Below are 27,710 nucleotides of genomic sequence, written 5' to 3' on the forward strand. Positions count from 1 at the left end.
GCTCATAGTGGAGTCGCACAGACCAGGCATTTCCAGGCACTTCCTTGCCTTTTCCTCCCATGTACCTTGGCTCCTGGTCTCATCCTCCATCTTAAAAGTCAGAGTGCTGGATTGAGTCCCTCCCACGTGGCATCTCTCTGAGTCCTCTTTGCCTCCCTCTCCCCCTTTTAAGAACCCTTAAGGGGGATTACATCGGGCCCACCTGGATAGTCCAGGCTTGTTTCCCTAATTCAGAGTCAAGAAACTCAACCTTAATCTACAGACTTGATTCCCCTACACCAATCTTGCTTAGACTCTGGAACCTATTTTCTCATCTGCAAAATGGGCATAGTAATATTGTGTATTTTATATAATTTTAGGGATTAAGTGAGATGACACATTTAAGTGTCACTTGATTAGCACTTTGGCACATAGTAAGAACTAAAAAAATGGTTGAAATTTAAAAATACTTGTAGCAGGCTCTTCCTACTCTAAATGACAGCACAGGCAATCCTACAGATAGGAACATTCACCCACGTGCCTGTGTGTGGATGTGCACATGTATATGTGCATGTGTGTGCATGTAGGTGTGGCATGCATGTATGTGCGCATGCATGGGGGTGTGTACGGGGGTGTGTATGGGGTGTGTGTGCGCATGGAGGGGTGTGTGTACTTTCCTTCAGCTGAGCCACTATCATTATTAACTAGTCAAGAAGAAACTTTGAAGCCAAAACAAAAATGCTAATATACTTCTGCAGCTGTGTGAAGAATTTAAATGTGTTCCACATTCAGAGAAGACTTTCTAATGCCTGCAGAATCTCAAACGAAGGACCAAGGGAGGCTATTTTGGAATCCTTATCCAATTGCTGCTGAAAACCACCCAAACAGTTCTTTGTGATTTTATTGGAGACCAAATAGTCACAAATGAGCTGAACTGCTTTTCTTTCTTCATTTTCTCAACATGGCTGGTAGTTTCCCTACCAAGGCAACTGACACTGTTCCCCGCTGGTTTCTTCCCCTCCCAACAGGGGGGATAACCAGCAACAGTAACTGAGAAGCCTTCTTAAACCCAGAGGAAAGCCCAGATAATTCACTCACAATCCAGCCCAACCCAGGGAAGGCATCAACCAGTACTTGTCCCACGTGGGACATGACAGTGGACACCTCAACGCCAACCCCAGCTCCTTCAAACTGCGCGTTCACTTACATATGTTTCCTCTCGCTGCTGTACTAAGCTACACAAACAAACTGGCCAAAAACAACACGAGCTTGTTACTGTATGGTTCTGCAGGCTGGACATCCAGCATGGTTCTCACCAGGTTAACATCCGGGCGTTGGCAGGACTGCATTGCTTCCGGAGGCTGCAGGAGAGAATCCCCTCTCTTGCCTTTTTTCTCCCAAGTGCTCCGGCTCCTGGTCTCTTCCTCCATCTTTAAAGCCAGAGTGTTGAGCTGAGTTCCTCCCACATGGCTCTGAGGCCTCTTTGCCTCCCTCTTCCCCTAGAAGGACCCTGTGATTACATCGGGCCCACCTGGATCGTCCGGGTTCCGTTCCCTATTAAGGAGTCAGGGAATTCACAGCCTTAATTCCATCCACAGCGTCAATTCCCCTTCACCATGTAATGTAATGTGAATAATGTCATGTAACACAGTCACACATTCCAGGGATCAGGACGAGGACTTCTGGGGGTGGAGAGATAACTCCCTGCAATTCACCCATCTCCTTCCTCTTCCTCAAGTCAAAAAGCTATTCTCAGGGGGAAATGTCCGACATATAGGAAACAAGTTGGAAGGCAGGTGTTCGTGTTTACTTCAGTTTTCCACCAAGACGTAGGACTACAACTACGGTAGCCACCTGTAACCAAGCTTTAAGAGAAAGTAATGAGTCCCTCACTGTAGATTTAAAGGTGACAGAGTCATCACGGCACAGCTGAGTCCTCAGAGGTGTGTGTTGTGAATTCAGAGTCTCTGCTGACTCTACCTGTCATGGATTCATTCATCATTCAACCAGCAGTTAAGGCACCCAGGACACGCAGCACACTCTGTGCACCATGAAGCTTACACAGTCAGGCAAGGTGATAGTTGTCCAAGGTCCAGGCACCTCCTTCCCTTTTCCTCCTGTGTGCCTGGGCTCCTGATCTCCTCCTCCATCTCTGGAGCCAGAGAGCTGGGCTGAGTCCTTCCCACGTGGCATCTCTCTGAGTCCTCTTGGCCTCCCTCTTCCCCTTTTAAGGACCCTGTGATTACATGGGACCCACCTGGATAGTCCAGACTCATTTTCCTATTTCAGAGTCAGGGAATTCACAACCTTAATTTAATCCACAGCCTTGACTCCCCTACACGAATCTTATCTTAGACTCTGGAATCTATTTTCTCATCAGCAAAATTAGCATAGTAATATTATCTATTTTATACAATTTTAGGGATTAAGCAAGCTACTGATGCAGCCTGGGGGGAGGCATAAAAGGGTCCTGGGGCATCTAAATGCATAAGGTGCCTCTTCTCCACCCTCCTGTTCTCACACCCAGCAGTTTTCCCTCTGATGCAACAGGCAGGTGAGGCCTAAGCACCTGATTTTAACTGTAGCCCCAATCCTTTCCATTCCACAGCCTTAACCCACAGGTAAGGCCCCTGGGTCAAGACATCTATAAAGATGAACGCAGTGGGAAGCTTTTCATTCACCTAGGCTCCGCCAAGGCCACATTTTGCCAAGAAAGGCAAGGGATGGAAATGGAGACCTCTGTGCACAGAGGACAACTGGCACTTGCCTCTGAAGCACATCCCCACTGGGAACGCAGCCTCCAGCAGGTTTCCCAATGCACTAAATGGAGATGATAATACCCAGCTAGTAGGGTTGTTGTGAGATTAAACTGAATGATAACAGATGTAAAGCAATCATCACCTAGTAGGTATCCATTAAATGTTGGTTCTCTGAGCCTCCAGCAGTTACTCACAAATTATCAGCATTTGCGGCATCCTGAAATACCAGCAAGTTACTCAAAACAGATCATTACAAACGCTATGCTCGTGCTGGCTGTAACTTCTTTCCAATTTTAGCGAAGTCGTGTAAGAAACGCTCGGGGACATGTGGATCCACAACGCGTGCACTTGAACAAGGCAGAGCTGCATCCCCGGGTCTGACCAAACGCAGCCCACCTGACTCTCCAGTGTTTTCAAAGTGGCCTCCTTAAAAGGGATGTCAGGCTCCCTGTTCTGAAACTGATCAGAAAAAAGCAAAAAAGTTGGAATATAAACCGCAGTTTCAGTGAAGGTAGGAAATAATCACAATCTCAAATATTAGATTATGGGTAACAGGCATGACCACATCTGTGGTGGACACCTGGGCCAGCGCATCTCTGAAGAGCTGGAACAGGGGACAGATGTTGGGGAAAAAATGAGAAGTTCTTGAATAACCTGGGAAGAAGCAGAATGAAGGCAGGCAGAGCTGGATATGGGGGCTCCAGGGAAACACGGTCAGCTCTCCAAGGCCCACCTGAAGGCAGAGCCTGGAGCTGACATAAATGTAGGAGAGAAGGGAAAGAACAATTGGCTTCACTGCTGCTCACCAGAGATGTCAAAGAAAAATCAGCAATGCAAAAGAGGTGGGAGCTTCCCCGTGAGCCTCACCAAGCCCTGCCAAAGTGAGGAATAGGAAAGGTGGGAAACCTGCTCCTGGCAGGGGGTATATGAGTCTGTCCTCACACTGCTAATAAAGACATACCCAAGACTCAGTAGTTTATAAAGAGGCTTAATGGGCTCATAGTTCCACATGGCTGGGGAGGCCTCACAATCATGGCCAAATGTGAAGGAGGAGCAAAGTCACATCTTACATGGCGGCAGGCAAGAGAGTGTGTGCAGGGGAACTGCCCTTTATAAAACCATCAGACCTCATGAGACTTACCAACATGGGAGCAGCACAGGAAACACCTGCCCCCATGAATCAATAAGCTCCCACTGGGTCCCCCACAACATGTGGGGATTTTAGGAGCTACAATTCGAGATGAGATTTGGGTGTGGACATAGCCAAACCATATCAGGGGCGATGCAGAATGGATGTGAAACCAGGTGGCAGTTCCCCAGACGCACGCACACTCCTTGGCCTGTCTTACATTGTTCTTGAGTAAATAGCAGGGCCTGGTAGAACTGTCCCCAGCCAAAGGTGAGCAATATTCTTCCCATGAAGACCTGTGAAGATGTGACCCAAGAGAAGGTGACACCCAAAAGGAGATGCACCCCAAGAGAAGAATGGGACCTGTCAGGGAAAAGGCCCACAAAGGGTGTACATTCAAATAATTGCACCAAAAAGCAGACCAAAAAATTATCCCAGCCAATCTTTCTTTTTATTCTCTGTAAATTTAAAAGAAAATGGAATATGGAAGAAATAGCTTAAAACAAACCTATAAGAAACAAAAAGAGAGAACATTACAGAATAAAGATAAAAATACAGAATAACCATAGAGGATAAAATTGAAGATAAAAATGTTACAGAAGCAAAAGCCACAATTAAAGCCACAAGAATTTGGGCAAAAGGTGCCAAGAATGCAGGGAAACAGCACAAGCCTGCGGGAAATTCCGTGAGACAAAGGGTTATAAGGAGGAGGTGATGGAAATGCAATGATGTCACAGGAGTTCCAACTGATGGCCAGTTGGTTCCAACACCGACGTGGCAATTTCACACTCATTTTCATATGCATTTGTTCATTCTAACAGCGTTTGGATAATCGACTTCTGACTGTACAGACACTGTTTTAGAAGTGTCTGGACATCACCAGCCCACAGGAAGCTTACATTTTAGTGGGTACAAGACAGGCAAGAGGCAAGAAAATGAACCAAGTTCAGTGACTGCCAACCTCTCTGAAGAAGATAAATCAGAGCGAGGAGAAAGAGAGCAGCAGCGTTGAGGACTATGAAGAGAACATGATGGCAAAGGTATTCGACGGCCTCACGGAAGGAACTCTTCCCTAAACCAAAGCGAGGCTTGACCCCCAAAGCCAGATCCAAGCCTGCTGACATCAAGATATATATGCAGAAACTTATTATATTTCAAAAAAAAATTATTTTAACCTGTAAGAACAATAAACCAGAAAGAGGAAATCAGCTAACAAAGAGAAAATCCTAGCAGGCCGGGGATGTCACACAGAGCACCTCTGGCCTCACTGATTCTTGCACCTCGCTTGCAGAGGATCAGCCCAGGAAGCACCTGTGAAGGAGCGGGACTCCCCAAGCCCAGGCTGAGCGCCTCGGAGTCACCAGGATCCACTTGAAACAAATGGATCCTGCCGATTCTTAAGCTGGGGAAGTCAAACATGAACACGTTGAGAAACACGGTGGCCCAAAGTTTGAGGGGAGGAAGTGTAACTGAAGGATTCCATAGGCAGCCAGTTTCTATGTCTACAGTGAACAGAAAACATGCCCTCAGTATGGCAAACATGAGCCCTTATGCAAAAATAAAAATAAATAAATAACAAATAAAAGCTAACCGCAATCCAGGGAAAGAAGGAAAGGACCAACAGGAATGAACTCACTGACTGGGTGAGCACTGAAGGTGTTTAAATATGGAATTGGTGCCAAGCAATTGCAAGAATTATGGGGATAAAGCAGCAAGTAAATATTGCTTTTTTAAAAAGCAACAATATGAAAATTACAGCTGTGCAAATCCAGAGACAGGGAGAGGAGAACAAGTATGAGGCCATACATTTTCCCACCTTTCACAGATTAGGGTAAATCAGTACTATTTGGAGTTGATCAATCAAGAAATAGAAATGTAAGCATTTCTTTAAAGTTATAAAAGTGAGCACTAGAAGAACTAAAAGGGACTTAAATACTAGACAGGTGTTCTCTCCCTCAGCTACTCTCTCCTCTCTCTCTGTCTCTCACTTTCTCTCTCTCTGTCATATATACATAAATATATGTATACACACACACGGTGTGTGAGCAAAAGATAAAAAACAAAACATTTAAAATGTTATAGAAGCAATAACAAAAAATCATGCATGACAATTTCTAAAAAACCGAAGAATGAAGAACACATATGATTTCAATCACCATTTTTCAGATAATAATAGATACATAATAAATATAAATTGGATAAGTTGACCTACTAAGAATATTTATATTAAGTTAAAATTCAACCATATGCTGTATAAGAAATATCTTTAAAAAGTTACCCAGAAAGGTTGAGAGTAAAAGAATGTCAGCAAAAGGGGCAGCCGCGGTGAACAAGATCTCAAAGCAAGAAGCCCACAGCATTAAACCCTGTGTGGAGCGCAGCGTCTCAGAATGCTCGCAGCGATGCCATGAGGTCTCTCGCATCCTTCTATTTCCTTCATCATAGTATTTACCTCTGCAGCTTGGACAATATCTTGTTTATTCATGATTTGCTGTCTGTCACGCACACACACAAATGTCAGCTTGGCGAGGGCGGACTTTTTCCTTTGCCCATTCCCGGTGCCTAGAATAGCACATAGTTGCTGTGCAGGAAATATTTTTTGCAAGACTGAATAAAAAATAGATACGATTTCAATCACTGTTTTATAGATGATTCAAAACATGAAAATCTATTAATGTAATTCACGTATCAATAGACAAAGGAGAACATTTGATAAACATGTCAAAAGGAAAGTTTTTAAAATTCAAAGTTCTTTTCTGCTTTAAGAAAAAACTAAGAAATTGACTAGATTTACCCTTAAGTTGTGTACACACACACACACACAGGCATCACTCACTGAAAATCAAAAGCTATCGTGATACTTAATGCTAATGTTTGGAAGTATAACCAACAAAATGAAAACAGGACAGGCCTTCCTGCTATTCCTCATTTTTTCTAATAGTACTTACAAAAGAAATTATTCAACATAGGAAAACCTAATATAGTTTTAAGTTCTTGTATTCTTCTAGAGGAGGATGGAGACATTCCTGTTAAAAAAAATTGTAAGTAATTACTAAAATAACAGAAATAGAATGTTTATAATCCAACAGAGAAGGAAAAATGAAAACTTGAGCAATCAGACAGAAGGCAGGAAATGAGAGACAAAAAAGCAAAGAAAATTGTAATACAAATTATTATTTATTTATTTGTTACTGCTTACTACTACTACTTATTATACATTATAAAAGGCAAAGTATTTAGAAATGAGCAGTAAAAAACAAAACAAAACAGGAGCTCTTACAGGACATAGCTAAAGCAGTATTTGGAGAAAAATAGATTCTTGAGGATAAGCTAAACCTCCAACTCAACCGGTTGTGTAAGAACAACAAAATAAACCAGAGGCAGATGGGAGGGAGGCTGTAACAAGGATGACCTCGCAGATTGGAGCTGAACAACACGCAGTGGGTCTCTGGGGAAAAAATCAAGTAACTATTAGAAATAACACATGAGTAAGTTTCTGGGTTATGAAATTGCTCTTTGGAAATTAACAACTCTTTTCTATGTAAAATAGTTCAAAATGTACTGGGAAAGGGTTTCCCATTCACAATAGCAAGAAGTTAGATGAGATTCTTAAAAACTAAAGAAACATGCATGGCAGGAAAGGGTTTAACTCTGCGGAGGGACATCAAAGAAGACGCACGGACAGAAGGCTGTCGCTCGAGAGTGCAGATGTAAGTTCTCCCAAAATTAATAAATTTTTAGAAATCAAGAAGTTTTTTAGAACTGAACAAAATTATTCTAAAACAACTATATGGGAAGATAGCCAAGAAACGTTTTTAGGAGAGGAATGAGCTCCGCTAACAAAACATCTGATGAAGTGGCACTATCTGAAGCACTTGATGCATACAAATTGTGCTAAAATTCATAAAACCTTACACTAAAAGAAAAAAATTCAACTTTACAGCATGATAATTTAAAAAGTTTTTCTTTAAAAGACAATTTGATGTGGAGATAGGATGATTAAGTAAATACATGCAACAGAAATCCAGAAATTAATAAAATACATATAATAATTTTCCTATTATAATGTAACCATTTCAAACAGTGGAGAGAAAGATGAAAAATAAATTGTGTCAGAATAAATGAATAGCAATTTAGGGGAAGGGAGGAATGAATCACTACTTCAACTCTATACATCAGTTAATTTCATTTGGGCCAACTGCCTAACTTCATAGATACAAGCATGATAGGTCTTTTAGAAGCGTAGGTTTTTCCTGATAAACCAAAAATGGCTAAACTGGTTATATTTGTTGTCAAAAAAAAAAAAAGCCAAAACCAAATAAAGTAGATGACTGATGACTCTGACTAAATAAAATGTTTAAAATTCTGTAAAGCAAAAGTGCTATATACTAAATCAGTAAAGAAATGAGGCCAGGCACGGTGGCTCACACCTGTAATCCTATCCCTTTGGGACACGAAGAGGGGGGGATGGCTTGAAGCCAAGACCACCCTGAGCAACATAGTAAGAACCCTGTCTCTACAAAAAAAAATTTATAAATTAACCAGGTGTTGGTGTCACATACTGTAGTCCCAGCTACTGGGGAGGCTGGGGTCGGAGGACTGCTGGAACCCAAGAGGCCGAGGCTGCAGTGGGGCATGACTGCACCATCGCACTCCAGGCTGGGCAACGACACGAGACCCTCTCTCTTAAAAAAAAGAAAGAGAAGAAAAGGAATAAATGAAATGTTCACAACACTACGACAAGTAGAAGGGAGATTTTGTGACTGTAAAAGTAATTCATACACATCTTGTTTGTTCCTTTAAACCTCATCAACCCAAAAGGAAAATGTCCACGGATGTGAACACGCTGTTGAGAGAAGAAATACAACAAAGATATTTGTATTTCTTATAGAAAAACCACCATCAGTAAATAAATGCAAATCCAAGAAAATAGTAGCACTTTCACCTATAGTTTTGCAAAGGTTTACCAGCAAGTGACTATCCAGTTCTGGCATTCGGAAGAGGTAAGGAACACTCAAACCTTCTTAATAACAGCATGAATTTGTCCTTGGTTCAGGAGGGTAATTTGGTCCTTGGTTGAGGAGGGTAATTTGGCAATATTCCTCAAAAGTTAAAGTGCACATACGCTTTGATCCAGCAGTTTCACATGGGAAGCTTCATCTTACAAATGCACTTGCTTAATTGCACAAAAATTTTATCTTTGTTTCACATACACATACGACTGTTTGTTCCAAATAATATACAGAGAAAGCTTTCTGTCTGCAGAGCTCTGGTGTTTTCACTTTGTGTGCATGATTTTTATTCTCTCTATAACTATATGGCATAAATTTCTGTTCTTCCCATTTGACAGAGGGGGAATTGGGTTCCAGGGGGATGAGTGGATGGTTGGTGGGTGGTAACCTGGGATTTGAACTGAGACCCTTTTGTAACGACTTACACTCTTAAGCATGATCCTTTTTCTTGCCTTCCTCTTGTTTGTAATAACGGAAAATGGGAAACAACGTGTCTTAGTGGAGGACGAGTTAAATAAATTGGTTGCTGGAATACTAAGCAGGATTAATTTTCACCAGGTTGAATTTATATATAGAAATGCAAAAAAAAAAGTCTAAAATATGTTAGGCAAGAAACAGCGAGGTACAGGGAGTATGTAAAATGCTATAATATTATTCTTCTCATGTACATGCAAAGCCAATGCCTGCAAGAGTCCAGAGGAAGGTCTCCATAGGACAACCTCTGGGAAGAAGAGCTGGGGCAATTGAGAAATGGTTTGGCCAGGGTGCAGGGGGAATGTTTTAATTTAACAGATTTTGTACTCTTTGCTCTCTTTAATAATGAACATGTCTTTCTTTTATATTTTTTTAAAGGCTAAGTTTGAAATAAAGAATAAACATTTCCTGGATACTTCCCCAGGATATGAGTCTGTTCCAAGAGGCACACACCCAAGTCAGGAGGGCTGGCAGCATCTGACCATATGATTTCTAGAAAGAGAGGAAAAAATGACTTCAAGATGTAATGTTTCCTCATAAACAGAGATCCATCAGAGCTGAACTCCTGGTTTGATATTTGAATGTCCTGATGGCGTTTTTTTGTTTGGTTGTTTTTTTTTTTTTTTTTCTGGCTATTTTACAGAGAGGGTCTTTAGGAAATCCTGCCACACCAAGGACTTTGGCTGTGAGCTGGGTCCTATTTTTATAGGATTTCTTCCCCCATCACTCATTTTCAGCATGAATGTGCCCCACAGTTCAAGAAACTCCAGGCAGGGCCGTTCTTCTATCTTTGGCACAAATATTCCACGTTTTCCTGCCTGGGACATTCCCCAACACCCAGGAGAAATTCTACAGCTAGAGGGAAATCTGCTCATTCCCCTACATAAGGGCAGCCTCATAGAGCTGCAAGGGGAAACGGTGCCGATGACAAGGGATGCTTCCGTGGTCTCCACCACCTCAACAGGGAGGCAGATTTTGAAAAGAATTGTGCTAGAAACTCCTAGAAGGTGAAAGAGAAAAGCTTTGAATAAACCACCCAACCCAATCTCCCATGGCATTTTTACAAAAGAAATTAGAATTTCATCACACAGAGCTTGTGAGAACACAAGCTGTATTTCAACACCCTCTTCCTTACATAAATACCAACAACATGGTCATTTGCCTGTTTGCAAATTTCCATTAAGGATAACAAAAAAACAAAGCCCACTTCAGTTAGGGAAGATATACAACTCCTTATCAGAGGACAGTAGATGTTCTTCTTAACAGTGTACAGACACGAAGATCAAATTTCAGAGGGAGATTTATTTTGTGCGATTGTGCCGTTATTCACCAGAGAATTGTGCAATGCAAGTAATCTGATCAGAATAATGCATAGGGACATATTTCAGAAAACCAATAATTGTGGTAACGTTGAGCTGTGCAAGGTGCCAAAATAAAGTCCAGAATCACTCTCACCCTTTCCCCCCAATTCCTTAATCACGGCTTCATAATACGTTGCCACGTTGTCCATTACAGGCACAAGCTGGCAGAAATAACTATTGGACTTCCATAGATTTATTGTCATTTGAGATCCAAAGCACTTCTCTAGACCCAAAATCAAAGTGATGTTTTATAGATAAGCCCTAGCAAGATTTTACAGCTCTTACATCTTAAGGATTCTTTATCCTTGGCTAGGTCCTGCAGGGGTTTAGTATTATTGTTATTGTGTTAGGAATCAGTGAGGTCCAACAATAGAAAAATTACTAAAACTGGCTTTATTTAAATTCTGTTTACTTCTTTAACCTTTTGACTTACCTACATAAACGGTAATCTTTCAGGAACAAGTCCCAAACAGAATCACTGCCTATTTGCTTTCCTCAAACCCTCGTGGAATAAACAGAATCTGTAACAAGATCCCTCTCGCCATTTTTTATTCTGCTCATATTTGCAATGATTTTATAACGCAGGCTGGGCCGCCTCTCTGCCATCACCACAATCAGTGCATCCAGGGATTAAAAACCATTTAGGGCCCAAGTCTTAAACAAACTCCCCACACAGCAGTATCATGAACATTATGCATTGTTCCTTTTTATTGTTGCTAGCTTTATCGGCTCGGCCAAGAAGCTGGGGAGTTCGTCCTCATTTTTAAGCAGAGGAGCAGCCCGCTTCACAACATGGAGAGTGACGTCCAGCGAGATTGCAAAGGTGGCAGGGAGGTAATGCATGAAGCCTTGATGACCACGCGCCCCATTTTATCATGAAACGGTCACACACTAGATACCTCTCCAGAGACTTTTCCTGGGGATATTTTCTTTACAAACATGAACTGGTGTCTAAATTGCTCAAGAACAAATATGTTGAGTTGCTGAAAAATTGCATTAAGAAGAGCAAAGCAATCTAACAAGTGCCTGAGGAGCCTCATCAGAGGGGAAGGTGCTGGCCGTTCTCCGTTCAGTGGCCTGTGGATGGATAAGCCGGGAGGCAGCGCCACCTCCATCCACCTCCAGCCAGGTGGCCCCAGCAGGGCAGGGTGTGCTCCTACCCTGCTCTCTGAGCCTCCATTAATGAAATTAAGCGGGAAGGTCAGCTACATTCCCATAGGATCTCCTTCCACGATCCCACAGCATTAAGTAGAGAGACGAGGGTGGAATCAGCCCCACTCAACTACAATTTCCCAGCACTAGGTCAAAGATAGGAACTGCTCTGCAGAAACTGAATTCCAGATAAGATTCTACTAACTCATTCTGCTGTTATCTATGAAGACGCCTGGACTCAAATTCTTAGGTGATTTGAATTTGGACAATAAAACCAGAGAATATTTTAATAAACTGCATGGTTCTCGCATCGGTTTTTCCATGCCTACCTAGAAGTGACTCCCCTTACAGATAATTAACAGGGAGGGACCAAGCTCCATCTCAAGAGTCAGCATTAATCTTCAGTTTATCCATGAAAATGAGAAATGGGTGGTTCTTGGGGAAATGAATGCCTTCTGATCCTCACATTTTTAATATCTTAATAATAAATAACATCACCACCTTATATATATAAAATGTTTTAAAGTAATTGTATTATTTCTACTTCTTTCCTATGTGAACAAGGTAGACATTATCATTTGAGATGATAAAATTGAAGTTATGCAAAAATATCAATTTTATTCCTGTGAAAATCAAGCATAAGTCTGTTATCACTATGATTGTTTAACATTGTTCTGATTTTCCCAATGAAGTCACACGTGAAACACTTCACAATGGAAGTATTTCATTGTGAAAATGACAAAATCATCCACTGCAAGTAACATGAGCACATATAAAAAGTCTCTTATAATTAATACACAGGTTAAGTGGTCAAAACAAGTTGAATATAGAAAAATTAATTCCTAACTTACTAGAAGATGTAATGGGAGAAAATGACTTTCGTAAGAGCAAACAAGAACGTAAAATGCAAAGATGAATCCTAGCAAGAATTTACAGAATATGCAATGGGAAACTGCAAATATTCCCTGGGTGATATTAATAATTTTAAAGAACTATGTCGTGGTCATTGATGGGAAGACTGAATACAGTAAAGATGAATATTTTTCCCAGTTAATTTAAAAGACCAATGCAAATACAGTCACAATCCCAGAGGATATTGTTATGGCCTGTGACAGAATCATTCCAAAATTTATAATAAAAATAAATAATAACAAAGAGCTAAGAAATTACAGGGGGCAGGGGAGAACAATTTGAGGAAATTCTCCCTGTCACAGCCTCTCATTTATCTAATGGTTTTTTTCACCTAAAAGGGGGAGTTACAAATTATAAGAAAGAAATGTGTATGAAAATAGCCATATTTAGCAAAAAGAGTTTGGAAAATAGTGTTTAAAAACCCTGACATAGGTTATTGGCACATGATGGAACAAAATAAATTCCAGATGGATGAAAATAATCCAGTGAGTAAATAAGAAATAAGCCAATTCTTTTAAAATAAGACTTTTTTTTTTTTTTTTACATCTTTGGTCTATAAATTCCACGATAGGAGAATAATAGTCTTTTTTTACCCCAGTGAATTTGTAAAATGAATTAATGTAAAAACAGTGAAATAATAGAACATTCACAAAGAAAATATGGGTTGGTGTAATGGTTTTCAATTTTATTTTAGAATTAAGAGACAGATAAATCTGAGAAAGATTGCAAATAATACGATCAAATATTAATATTCTTAATGCATGGGGATTTTATTCATCAATAAGAAAAAGATAATTGGAGATAAGTAGAGAACATTTGAAATCACAGTTTGCGAGAGTCAGGAAGTATCTGGTAAGAGACTTACACACTGTTCCTGCCACGTTGTCTGAGGGCCTGCAGTGGTGGGTGACATAAATTTACGCTAGTCCTCATCCACAGGGTTCTGGGATTTTCTCCAGCAGCCCAGGCACAGAAGCATCGATCTAAACACACTTTCAATGCTTTGACATCATTATCTAAGAGATGACTGTGTCTTCCCAAGATTCCCTGATAAAGATATACTTCCATTCACTTTTTGCTAAGCTGAGGATTGGTAAGACTATTTTTACAAAAAGGGCTAGAATTTTATGCTAACTTAGTTCATAGAAATAAAACAAAAATGTTTTGCTTTTCTATGAGAATTAATCCATTTCCCTTACATATAAATGAAGAATTACTTTGCAGAAATAATAAAAAATCTATTATATTGTTAATTTTGTGGTTTAGGCTATAAGAAAAACTATTCTACCTCAAAAGCTTCCAGATACATACACACACACACACACACACACACACACACACACACACACACACAATGAAAGAGGCTAAACAATCAATCTAACTTTTCAAAAGTTTGATACCCAATTCATGGTGTTCCTTACCTTTGTCCTCATGTATAAAATAGGAGGGTGAGACCAGGAGTAGTGGCTCATGCCTGCAGCACTTTGGGAGGCCGACATGCAAGGATCACTTAAGGTCAGGAGTTCAAGACCACCCTGGGCAACAGGTGAAACCCCCATCTCTACAAAAAATAAAAATTAACAAATTAGCCAGGTATGATGGTGCACACCAGTGACCCCCACTACTTGGGAGGCTGAGGTGGGAGGATCCCTTGAGCCCAAGAGGTCAAGGCTGCAGTGAGCCATAATTGTGCTACTGCACTCCAGCCTGGGCAACAAAGCAAGACCCTGTCTCAAAAAAAAAAATTAAATTCTCTAATTTTTAGGTAAAATTCAGGAAAGAATAAAAATATAGAAAGAAATAACAATGCAAACACTCAATTGCTTTCCTTTTAAAAGGATGATGCAACAATGCAAGCTGTAAGGACAGCCACGTCTGGAAATTCTGTTTTGTATTTCTGACTTATTAATGGAATAGATGCTCTTTTGTTTAAAAATTAGAAAACAGGATTCTAATTACTATGGTTGACTGAAGACCTATTATTCTCTTCTCTCTCCCTAAATCCTGTTGAAATAACTGAATAAATAGATATATTTTAAATTCAGTACCATATTGGAAGAGCAGAGGGGTACTGTCAATAGATTGAAACAGGAAGGAAATTCTGAAAAATACAGAACACATAAAAATTGATTGATAGCAAATTCCAATAAGCTAAAGTACCAGCAATTTCAAATGAACAAAAAAGAAAAAAGAGGACCTTCATGAAAATAAGTTTTCTCCACAGGACCTCATAGCACCCCAAGATTAGAGGAGTAAAAAATCAGGATCAGGTCATGGATGATCAGCCCAGAACTTGTTTAAAGGCTGTTCCTCAAGGAGCCACAGCTCACTGTGTTCACTTCCTTGTACAGACACCTCCCCCATCCAACCAGGTTGGCCTGTGACTCCGTCAAATGATGGAAAACAGGAAGAAGTCCAGAGACTGCTGCAGAGATCACCTAGAGGGACCACATGTGGAAAGACCACAGTGAAAGAAGATCCCATCATCCTGAGCCCGTCCCCACTGCCCCTTCCAGCCCAGCTGAGATCCCGGCAGCTGCAGACCCAGCCAATAGCACAGGGAGTAGAAGAACAACCCAGCTGAGCCTCGTCACCCCCAGAATCACGAGAGTAAGTAATATGGCTCTTTGAGTGGGATTTCTGAGAAAGATGTCCTCAAAGAGGGGTCTAAAGCCAGAGAAACTGGGAGTTTCACAAATAACTGACCATTGCCCTGACCACTCCCTGAGGATGAGAATCCTGAGGACTCACAAGCTGCTACTGTTTCCTCAGAAAAAAAGCTCACCTGGCTGAGTCCCCTGTATAACATCAGAGTCAGGGATCCTATAATCAGAATTTGTGATTGCTGCAGAGGTAACACACTGCAGTCATCAATACTATTTGGCTTATAATCTACTCTATGAAATGAAGAATTAAGGCTCTTCAAATATTGGAGAAAAGTGGTATGAAATAGCAGTACCAATTATGCAGGGGCAAAGAAAGAGAAATGATGGAAACAAGAAAATTTTCTATAAGTAAAATAACAAGCTTTGAGAAATATGTTAGGATACCAATTAATTAATCTAATAAAATTTATCAATATTAAAAAGTATGATTTCCAGATTGAAAAATTCAATAAGAATAAAAGACAAAGCCAAATATCAAAATAGAAACATGGAAAATTGAAAAAGTCTCCCAAAAGTCAGTCCAAAAGAACAAAGGTGAAAAGTGAAAGAAAATTTGAAGGTAAATGGACTGATTCGGAAGTTCTAACACCCATCTAATAGACTTGTCAGGCGAGAACAGGATGATGCAGGGAGAAAATAAACAAGGAATTAATAAAGTCATTCTTTCTGTGCTGAAAAATGTCGTGAGTTTTGTTTTGTTTTGCTTTATTGAAAGGGTTAATCAAGAGATTAAGAGCTCTACAAAAAATAAAAATGAGCCCATTCCTGCATTCATCCTCGAAGTATCTAGAGAGCCTACATGTAGATAGGCAGCTACCTACAGGGAACAGAATTAGATTGGACCAGCTGTCTTATCTACAAAAATAGGCCCTAGAAGATCGTAGAACAATGTGTCAAGGACCAGGACAAAAAATTTGTACCTAGAATTTCATACCTAGCCAAAATATCAGTTGTCAAAATAAGAATATTTACAGGCATTCAGGGACTCAGAAAGCTTGCCAACCATTTTAGAGGAGCAGGCCGTCATGGTGGCTCACACCTGTAATCCCAACACTTCGGGAGGCCATGGCTAGAGGATTGCTGAAGCCCGGGAGACCAGCCTCAGGCAACATAGCAAAACCTATCTCTACAAAAAACATTTTTTAAGAAAATTAGTTGGGCGTGGTGGTGCATGCCTGCAGTCCCAGCTTCTTGGGGGAGGCTGGGGAGAGAGGATTCACTTGAGCCCAGGAAATCAAGGCTGCAGTGAGCTATGATGGTGCCACTGCACTCCAGCCTGGGTGACAAAGTGAGACCCTGTCTCAGAAAGAACAAGATAAAGAGGAAGAGGAAGAAGAAGAAGAAAAATTAGAAAGAGGAGGAGGAGGAGGAGGAGAAGTAACTTGAAGGTTTATACTGGCAAATTTTGAAAAATAAAGCTAATTTTTAAACAGATGGTAAATATAAGAAATAATTTTTTTTTACTCTTTCACCTTTTAAAAAATGCCTACTATACCTGTATTATAAATACAATTCTAATTGTAAAAAATACATTTTTACAATTTAAAAAATACATTTTTTTACAATTAGAATTATATTTATAATATAGGTATAGTAGGTATTTTTTAAAAGGTTAAAGAGTAATGCGGATAATAATGTAGAACTAAAACTTTACATTACATTAAAAACCTACAGAAGCTGGAGGAATGGAAATCATTCAAGAGTGCCTTGTCTCTTCGGGGAAGATGAAACTTAACATCAGACCAAAAATCAAGACAGAAAGGAAATTTAAGGCAAGGAATTATATTTTATATAAAAGTATAATCCTTCTTGGTTAAATATCTCTCACACATTGAGCAACACAACAACAAAATATATAAAACAAAGTATATAAAACAAATATATATCTAATATTATATACTATATAAAATATGTCTACAATATAGAAAACCGAATAACATAAAACAAAAACAGGAAAGCAGTAAAAACACACATGTTCACAGTCATAGGCTGAGATTTTAAGACGCCACAAAAAATTAAAAAGTGAAAAATTAATAAAGAGACAGAAGATTAGAACACTGACTTAAAAGCGTGATTGGGCAGATATAAAGAGAGCTTTGCCCACAACAAGTGGAAAATCTATGTGTTTTTTCAAGCTCTTGTGGAATATTTATTTGAAAATATGCCCATGCTCTAGTGAATAAAGAAAACTCAGTGATTCCACAGAAGTAGAAATCACAGAGACCACATTTTCTGAATCTAAGACAATAAAACTAGAAAGGAGTAACCAAATGATGGCCCCAAAATGTCATCCTACTCAAAAGCATGGGGTAAAATCTCCAAATAACTAATGAATGCAAGAGAAAATAAAAATCGAAATTAAAAAATGTCAAATAATGAGAGTACTCCATACTAAAACCCATGGTCACAAGCAAAGCCATTCTCAGAGGCAAATTTAGAGCTTTGAATGCATTTTCAGAAATAAGAAGGACAAAAAGTAAATTAAGCATTCAATTCAAGAAGTTAGGAAAAAATACTCAAATATCTCAAGTAAATATAAAGAAGTAATTAATAAGGACAAAAACAGAGGCTCATTTTCTCGTATTACACACCAGATTATTTGGACCAACACTTCCACTAAAAACAATGGTTAACTTTAATACTCCATGAAAAGTTATCAACATTGTAAGGAAATATCAGTGCAAATCTAACGAAAAAGAGAACTCAGGGAGGTAAACTGAGCCCCCAGAACACCAAAATTACTTTTATCCTAAGAGGTTTGACAGTTTGGATGACTTTACAAGGCAAGAGGGGCAGAAATCAGGGTCCAGGGCCCACTCAGGTTGGGGAAATAATTGGAAATCAATGTGGCATCATTTCGTACATTTAAATATAAGCGATGCCCCATGATCCAGCGATCCTGCTCTGAGGTACACACCCTAGAGAAACTTGTGGACCTGTATACCAGGATAATGAGCAGGAATGTACACAGTTGTACTATTTTCAATAGCCAAAAAGTTGCACTATTTTTCACAGGCCAAATGTCATCAACAGGACAGCCAAGTAACTTGCAAGTTTCACAGTAGAGGACTATACAATAGCAGAAATGAACAGAGACAGCCACCCAAAAGTTCAAAATATCCACATAAGGAAAAACCAAACTCTACTGTGCAGGAACACAGATATAGGTGAGAAAATTATCACCATGAAAGTCGCAAACGTGGTTATCTGTGGAGGGAAGAGGGGGCTGAGTTTTGAAGGAAGGTATGGGAAATTCTGAGGGGTTTTGTTGTTTGTTTGGAAACTCTAGGTGCTGGTAAGATTCTAGTTAGTAGCTTGCGACAGTGTAGGTACACTTACGTGGGCTTTTTTCACTTTCTGCATGTAATTTCCATAATACAAACAGAAGGGGAAAGTTAAGAAGTAATTAAGAAAGTATAAAACGCGTCAACACTAAAAGTAGATTCGAACAACAAAGACAAGTGTTCTTTGAAAAGCCCAGTAAAGTAGCCAAGAATTGTTCAAGTCCGAGCAAGTAAAAACAAGACAAAGAACCTTAGAAATCGAGAAACCACACAACTGCCTTCATGGTGCCGATTCTTAAGATAACATGGTGTATAACTTTGGACCAATATATTTGAAATTTTAAGCTTTTGATTAAATGACCACTTTTTTAAACAAAAGTCTGAACGTTCCACAATGGACTAGAGAAAATGTAGAAAACCAGCACATGCCAATATCTACAAAAGAAATGGAAAAAGTCACCAAACATACATACCCCACTTCCCACAAGTTCTGCTCACATTCTCAGTGCACAGGTATGGATTGCACACAGGCCTGGGAAGAGCGCTGTGTCTTCTCACCACATCTACAGAACAGCATACATTTTTATTAATTCCTTTTGGCTTCATGTGTTTTTTTTTCTAGCTTTTTGAGTTCTACATACAGTTTAGTTATTTTCTTTTCTGGTGATATAGGTTCATAAGGGTATAAATTTCTTCCTCTGAGTTTTAGTTTAGCTGTATCACATCAATTCTGATATACTGAGTTTTCCCTACAGTTTTCGAAATTGTGCAATTTTGTTTATTTCTTCCTTGACCCAAGTTGTTTAACAGATGTTTTTGTTTTTCCAGGTGTAAGTGCTTAGTTGTTTTTTATTTTCTTATTAATTTCTAGTTTTATTGCACTTAGTGAGGGTGGCTCATATTACTTATATTTTTTGGAATTTACTGAGGCTTTCTTTACATGCTAATATATGGTCGTTTTTTGTGACTATATACTTGAAAAATATACTTGAAGGTATGAAGTCTGTTATAGGAGTAGAGAATTTGAAACATCTTAAAACCTTTCTTATTCACTACATTGCTAGATCTTCTGCATAATTAATATGGTAGGCTAGTACTATCCATACTAATTGTTCGCTGTCTCAATCTGTCTAGGACTGAGAGGATAAACTGGTTTCCTGTATGTGCCTATTTCTCCTATGCTGGTGTGTCTCTGTTTATTTCTTCTTTCTTCTCTGTGGTTTCTGTTACATTAGAGTTGCTTCTGTGTAATCTAATGTATTGATACTAATAATTTTTAAATTTTCTTTGTAAATTGTGGCCTTTAGCATTATAAGATATCATTTTTCTCCCATTTAATGCTTATTGGCCTGAGTCCTACCTAATCTGTTATACAAATGGCAACACCTGCTTTCTTTCTGTTAGTATTTATATATTTACCCAGCCTTCTATAATATTAATATTTTCTGGTTTCTTTGCATTAGACTTTTATCTTGGATACAGCTTTCAGTGATGCTTCCTTTGTTAGGCATTCAGATACCTTTTCTTTTCTTTAAATCAGTGTGTTAAACCCTTCTAGGCAAATATGTTTCATGTCAGTTCCTTCAGCTGTTCAACATAATATTGTAGATACTTACATGTAAGCAGGTAGGTATATGTGTATGTTACAATGACACACGCATATACAAAGCTTTTCACTATGGAGTCCTTTTTTTTCACAATTCTGTCATTTATTTTGGTGTTTAGGAAGGCTTACATTTTTCTTCTAATGCTTCTCTTGTTACTAATATCTTCATATTATAGCCTTAGTCTCTTCTTTGCTTATATTAACTAGCAATCTCAACCTAGATTTTGCAAGAGAATTAGGCCCTAAGGCATCAATTAGATAACAAGACAATCTCTCTTAAGCATCTAAAATGGTACATCATCCTGGGGAGAAAAAACAAAATTAAATCATTTTCTATGTGGCTCAATTTTTTCCATCATCCTGGTAGAGAACAGCTCTCTGTTCCAAAAACAGGCTTTAACTATTAATAGTAACTGTGTCTTTCCCTTTCCCACCACCTAATTACTAGACACTAGTGTTAGTGTTCCTCTCTGTCTTTCATATTTATACACCATTCTCCTACAACACTTGACCTGCCAGCTGCATGCAATATTACTTTACTCTTAACTCATTTCTATGGGGCAGTAAGTAATGCTCTCTACTTCTAACTCTTCCCTTTCTCCTCCAGCTTTTTCCTACAATATTTCCACACTGTATACAACAGCATAATAGTGTGTCACCCTTATTCCTGTTCATCTTAAGTCTCAGTTAAATATACTCAAGGGCTTCTCCAACACTTTCTGTTGAGGCTTTTCTAATCATTTTCTGCTTGTCTCAAGTTCATTCTGTAGTTGAATTTCTGGGAAGGGGTCACAGGAACCTTTGCCCACGGGTACTGGAATGTTGATTGCAGTTTAACGTGGGACCCATATATTTGAAAGGAAAGCTGGGCTGCATAAAAAACCCTTCAATCACATTTTCTTTTCTTGATTTTCTTCAAAATGTTTCTTTCATGCATAAATGTTTCTGTTGAGAAGATTGATGCCAGTCTCATTTTCTTTCCCTTACAGGTTGTTTGGCTATTTTGCCTGGATTCTCAATGAATGGTTTCCTTATTTTTGGAGCTCAATGCCCTTACTAGAATATATCTAAGGGTTTTCCATTCTGGGTCAATTTGTTCATATCTGCAGTGCCCTTTCCCATATGTAAGGTCTTTTATAGCAGGAAGTTTAATTAAATTATAATTTACACTTTTGTTCACTTGCTTTGGTTTTTATCTTTGGAGACTCCAATTGAATGTATTTTAAATCTCCTTTTTTTGGCCTCTTTATTATTTTCCTTTTCATTTTCTATTATTTTCTTCTAAATACTTTTTATTTCGTTTTCAATTTCCATTATGTTTTCCTCACATTTTTTCTTTCCATCTTCAGTCCTTTTTCTGAGCCTTCAATGTTCCCATTCATTACTGTGTTTCTTCCAGTTAAGTCTTTATATCGGAAATGTTTCCTTTTTCTCCTAAATCCTTCCTGAGATCTGTCATTTTTTGTCTCCTATCCCCTTGTGTTCTTGCATTTCATTCTTCACATCTAATAATTCTGTTTTGTGCCATTGTTTCAAGGTTTCGATCGTAATCTCCATCAAGTTTAGCTAATCTTTAATAGTATGTTACCACTGTACCTCTGTCATCATTTTCCTCGGGTGTCACTATTATGTGTCATAATACTATTGAGTGTATTTTCATCTCTCTTGTCACATATTGTACAGAGCTTAATTGCATTCCTTTTAGGTTGCCGATGTTATAATTGCTTAAATAAAATGTTTTTTGTTGTTGTTGTTGTTGTTGTTTTTTCCTAGCTTGTTAGGAACAGAGTCCTCTGAGTGAGATTTACATGGGCCAGGAGCTTTGCCACTCCAAGACTCCGTGGTTACCACGAACGGCTCAGAATCCGGCATCCGTGTGGCTGCTTCTCTATCTGGTGCCAAGCCTGGGGTAGGGATGCTTCTTCTTCAGTTCCAGGTCTCTTGTAGCACTGCGGGCCTGATTTTCAAGACAGTGCTGTTTCCTGGAGACGATGGGTTGGGCTGCTAACAACAGTCCCTGGGAGAGACCCCATCTGGGCCCCCTCTGTACCACAAGGGCCTTCTCTCTCCCTTACTGCACTGTGAGAGAGAGAGGAGGATCAACGTGGCTTCTGACAGGTATTCCCCTCTGCGTGAGGCTCTATCCCTCCAAATGTCTGCTGGTTACCCCTGAGAGAAAGCTGGGCCGTCTCAGCACCCTGGTGCCCCAGTGCCCATATATGCAACCATCTCTGTACTTGCCAGCAACTCTGAGTCTCAGAGGACGTCTCTCAGCCTAGCCAGCTGCAGCTAGACCCACACACGCGGCGTGAGGTGCTTGCCTTGGGGGATATTTCAGCATCCCCAGCACAGGCATGACAAGAGCCTCTACGCTGTCAGCATCCGCCAGCCAGGCAGTTGATCTCTGCCTTCACTGAGGGTGTTTTGGCAATACCCACTCATATTTGGGGGTTCAGTGGGGTTTCCCTGCATCTAGTTTTTTTAATCTGTAATTTTCTAATCCTGTACTACCTTATTTTGTTTATTTGACTTTCAGGAGGACATTCAAACTCCACCCTGGGGACATGACTCCAATGCCATAGTCTGATAGATTTTTAAATGTTGATGAAATAGACTGTGCTCCAAAAATTTTTTAATATTCCATAATTTACCTAAGGAAATATAGAAAACTTATATGTAACAATCACCATATTGAGTCTATCCATCCAGAACATAGTATGTCTCTTTATTTATTTAACTGTCATTTTTATTTTTCTTGGCAAAATTTTGTAGGTCTCTCCTGTTGGTTCTATATTATTCTTCCTAACATTTTTCCTAAGTACTTTATATCCTCTATTGTTTTTGTAAATGGGAATTTCTTTTCCTCATAATCAGCAATTGTGCTGATTATGGCTGATATGTAAGATTATCACTGATTTTTACATATGTATTTAAGATCAACACACATTTATGTTTCCTTGGCTGGATAAAAGAAAAAATAGATTTTTAGGACAAAGATGAAGATCGAATATATTTATTATCAATGGGGAATTTAGAGAATATGATTTTATAATCAATTTTTAAATCAAAATTCTCTTTTTATGGTTTATGTTCGTAACCTTGAGGTAAATCACAACTGATTTAATCAGCAAAATTTCATCAAGATAATTATGTGAGAATTTAACTCACTGGTCTGAAATATCTTTGAAAATGGCATAATTCTTTGTAATAATACATTGCTCTTTAAGTGAGATCTTGTAAATGGCCCCTTTGGAGATGTTCTGAGAAATTGTATCTATTTATAATCTAGTATTGAAATATGAATAAAACTTTGCATGTTAGAAAAAGAATTCTTTGGGAAACTCAGTCCACATAGTTTTGGTTATAAAAATTACGTGAATCAAATAATGAAAATGCTCTTTGGACCAGGCGAGCAACCACCATCTGCTCAAAGAGCAGAGATCCAGAGAAGCTACATTTGCTGTCTCCTATCTGGTGTCAGCATTGGCCTGTCCTGATAGTGCCCCCATAGGCTTGTCCTCATGGACGTGCACGTGGCCAGAGGATGAACTGTCCCCAGGTGGAGAGGAAGCTGATTTTGGAATGGAAGAAGGAAGCAACATTAAAGTGCTACCATGAATAAAGAGCAGAGAATGGGAGAGGAGACAAAATGGCAAGGGTGGAACCCAACTTTGTGTATAAAGTCAGCGGTGAGCACAAAGTCAGCCGGGAATACCCCCGGTTATCCAAGGCGCAGTTCTGTCTCTGTGGGAAGGAACCCACGTAGTCCATTGAACCATATGGACAACACCTACAATAACAGTGGACAATAAATCACTTTCAGGGTTTGGTATTCAGGGCTCATCTTGAATCCACAAGCAACTCACAATATCTCTGTTGCAACCTGTCCCTCCTCTGGGGTTGAGAAACGACGATCACCTAACCTTGAATCCCAGACCCTTTCATCCTCATTAACCACTTGGTGCATCTAAAATGAAACGTTTAGATGAGATGAGCTCACATGGTTCAGTGCAGGCCTGGCATTCCATAAGCCTCTGCGAGCCATAATGGAATGTCACATATTCAAATGCATTCATCCCACAATTATACTTTGAGTGCAAACAACTACCCAGGCATGATGCCCACTGGTGAATATGAAAGCAAACAGAAATGGGGGAGAGGTGGGGCCGTCTGCAGATGGTCCCAGGTTTCTTTTGGAGGTGATGGGAATGCTTTAAAATTAGATTTTGGCAATAGCTGCACAACTCCATAAACATACTAATAAATAATTCAGCTGTGTATTTGGAAAGGGTCCATTTGAGGTATGTAAGTAACACCTCAAGAAAGCCCCTCTCAAAAAGAGAAACAGAACAGCAGGCCTTGTTCTACAATGGCTGCAGGAGGATAAACAAGACGGAATAGCACACAGTGTCACCTGTGGTGGTGAAGGGCACCCCACTGGGGATGGCTGCAGACCCCCACAGCATTGGAAGTACAAGCGGTGCCCCCTGACTTGCGGTGAATTGCTATCTCTCAAAGGTTTTTTCTTAAGTCACACCCTCTTCCTCTATGTCAAGGCCCACATGGACACTCACTGGTAAAATACAAGCCAACTTCTGTCTCTGGGGTGGGCCCCTATCCGGCCTGGCAGGCATCCAACAAAGTGTCCAAGTCGAGAGGCAATTCCTTTCCTCTGCTTCTGATCCACATCCCCCAGGAAAACTGTACCAGGAAGGTAAGCCATGTGGGTAATAGTACATAAGAATCCTAAAATGGCTACTAATTACAATGTTTGCAATTATTTCAAATTTTGATTTTCATAATAACTCTTCATGGTTGTGTTGACCAGAGGGAAGTTTTATTCCCAAATGTGCCTGTGTCAAATTTGCCATTATCTTCCAGGAAAAAAATCAAATGAGAAGGCTTTCAGAAAGAGATAAAGTTTACTCATTGGAAATTAGAAATGAATATTTATTGTCAGATCTCTGTCTAGATTAAAACCTTTTATTTAACACCAGTTGAAAGTGTAAATTATTCACATGTTTACATTTCAATGACTTCTGTTCTCTAATGATTCCATTTCTAGAGTGTATTAGTGGTAAGATAATGAAATGCCTCATCAGCTTGGAGTATTAAGCAAACAACAAACTTCAACTTTTTCAACAGTGAATAAAAAAATAGAGTGGTCTCCAACAATTTATTTCATCAATTTAAAGCAATACTCAGCTAACTTGCCAAAACACAGCACTAAAGGGAGTACTGCCAATAGGCCATGGAAATGCATGTCAGCCTCCCATCGATACGCATGGGACCATGATAACAGATACACTGCCCTCACACAAATCATGGTTTTTGGCAAGATTTCTCTTTCCTAGAGGGGAGAATTGGGAGGGAAAAACAGAAAAAGAGAACAGTATTGTCCACTCGCCAGCAAATACGAGCTCTTGCTATTTGAATGACATTATATAATTATTCACTCTATACTTCTCACTTAGATTATTGCTTGATATTCGGGAATTTTATTACTAATAACAACAATTTCTTATCTATGGACAGTGCTTTAAGCTTACAAAACATTTGCACATGTTATCCCATTCAAGAGATCAAGGGCTCTTTCTGGAATATTGGAGGAATCTAGATATGTCTAGGGAAAAATGAATTTGTACATTGAATTCAAGAATTTTATAAGCCAAATCTGTTTTCCAAAAAGTTCCATGCAGATGTTTTACAGTGGCTTCAATGGCACCACATTGTCCATACATTTAAGTGCTGATAGTCCACAACATTTTACACATCCCTCTACCTAATAAATCTCCATTTTCATGGAAAGAACAATGAGATTTTTTGTGTGTTATGCCAAGCATAACTGCTGGCCTTGGATAAGCCAGAGAAATGCTTCCTTGAAAATTATAATAGACTTGTGGTTAAGATACAATGTCTATGTTTACTATATTTACATATTATATTATATACAAAATGTTCGTGAAATGAAAACTAACAACATGGAATGAGCAGGAACGGCTATGTGAAAGTCAGAGAAAGCTCTGGAAGCATTCCTCTGAAATCACCATGGCCTGGGTGAGCTGGAGAAGCTCTTGCCGACTCCCTGAGATGTGGAACCTTGCTTAGGATTTAGCTGCTCAGAGAAAGCAGAGAGGAACCTTGCCCCCATTCGGGCAATAAGGAGGCACAGGAAGAGATCAGCAGGGTGAGGAGTGCCAGGAGTCTGGGGGGCACTGCAGGTCTCATCCTGGCCAACATGGTGGCCACGTATCTTGAGCAAAAAGAGCAGAAAAGGATAAAGGCGCAGCATACGTCAGGCCAGCTTGTAATCCTGTAGCTGGGCAAGTGTCCCCTAGAAAGGAAATGTAACCTTTTTACGTAGTATTTCAGCACTAATCCTCTGACAACATTGTGTGAGATGAGCTGAAAGAAAAAGAACCTTGGGTGAGGGAGATCAACAGGTACCACCTTCTAATCGTGTCAAGGGCAGGTGATTGAGCCCACAACGAGGCTGGCAGCATAGCATAGCGGGGAGGGGAGGGAAGGGCAGAGACAGATGTGCACAGTCTACAAAGGAGGCAACACAGGACCACCGACTGCGCCTTGTCGGAGGCAAGGATGTGAAGGAGCAGTGTTGACTCTGAACATCCCAGTCCTGGTGCCTGGGAAATAATTGTTTCTGCAGCTGACAGGGCTGACAGGCTGACTTGGCTGGGAGGAGACAGGACTTAGGAAGTGACACTCTAACCCCCAGGTAGAGTGGGCTACTGCTCTGTGCTGGCAGAGTGCCAGAGAAGTTGGGGCTGATGGTGTTATCTGCACAGATGTGACAACTGAAACCACAGGAGATGAGAACTCCAGCAGGGAGGGTGCCAAGAGAGAGTACAGAGCGCCAGGGACCCAAGATCACGGTGAGCTTCGGCAAGTGGCCCTGAGAGATGTGGACCGGGGGCTGGAGAGGTGGGGGGAGAGTCGGCCACACAGACCCAGAGCTGCTAGAGCTGCAGGGAAAGGGTTTCTGGAAGTCAGTGTAGAAAAATCACCTCTCCAGCTGAGTGTGGTGGCCCATGCCTGTAATCCAAGCACTTTGGGAGACAGAGGCAAATGGATCACCTGAGGTCAGGAGTTCGAGACCAGCCTGGCCAACAAAAAAAATACAATTTGGTATTTTTTGGTAGAAACCCCGTCTCTACCAAAAATACAAAAATTAGCCAGGCATGGTGGCACGTGCCTGTAATCCCAGCTTCTCGGGAGGCTGAGGCAGGATAATTGCTTGAACCCGAGAGGCAGAGGTTGCAGTGAGCCAAGATTGTACCACTGCATTCTAGCCTGGGCTACAGAGTAAGATTCTGCCTCAAAAAGAAAAAAAAAAAAAAAAAAAAAAAAAAAAAAAA

This window comes from Sapajus apella, unplaced genomic scaffold (assembly GCF_009761245.1).
Source record: "Sapajus apella isolate SASKATOON/1434 unplaced genomic scaffold, GSC_monkey_1.0 scaffold13, whole genome shotgun sequence".
Lineage (NCBI taxonomy): Eukaryota > Metazoa > Chordata > Mammalia > Primates > Cebidae > Sapajus > Sapajus apella.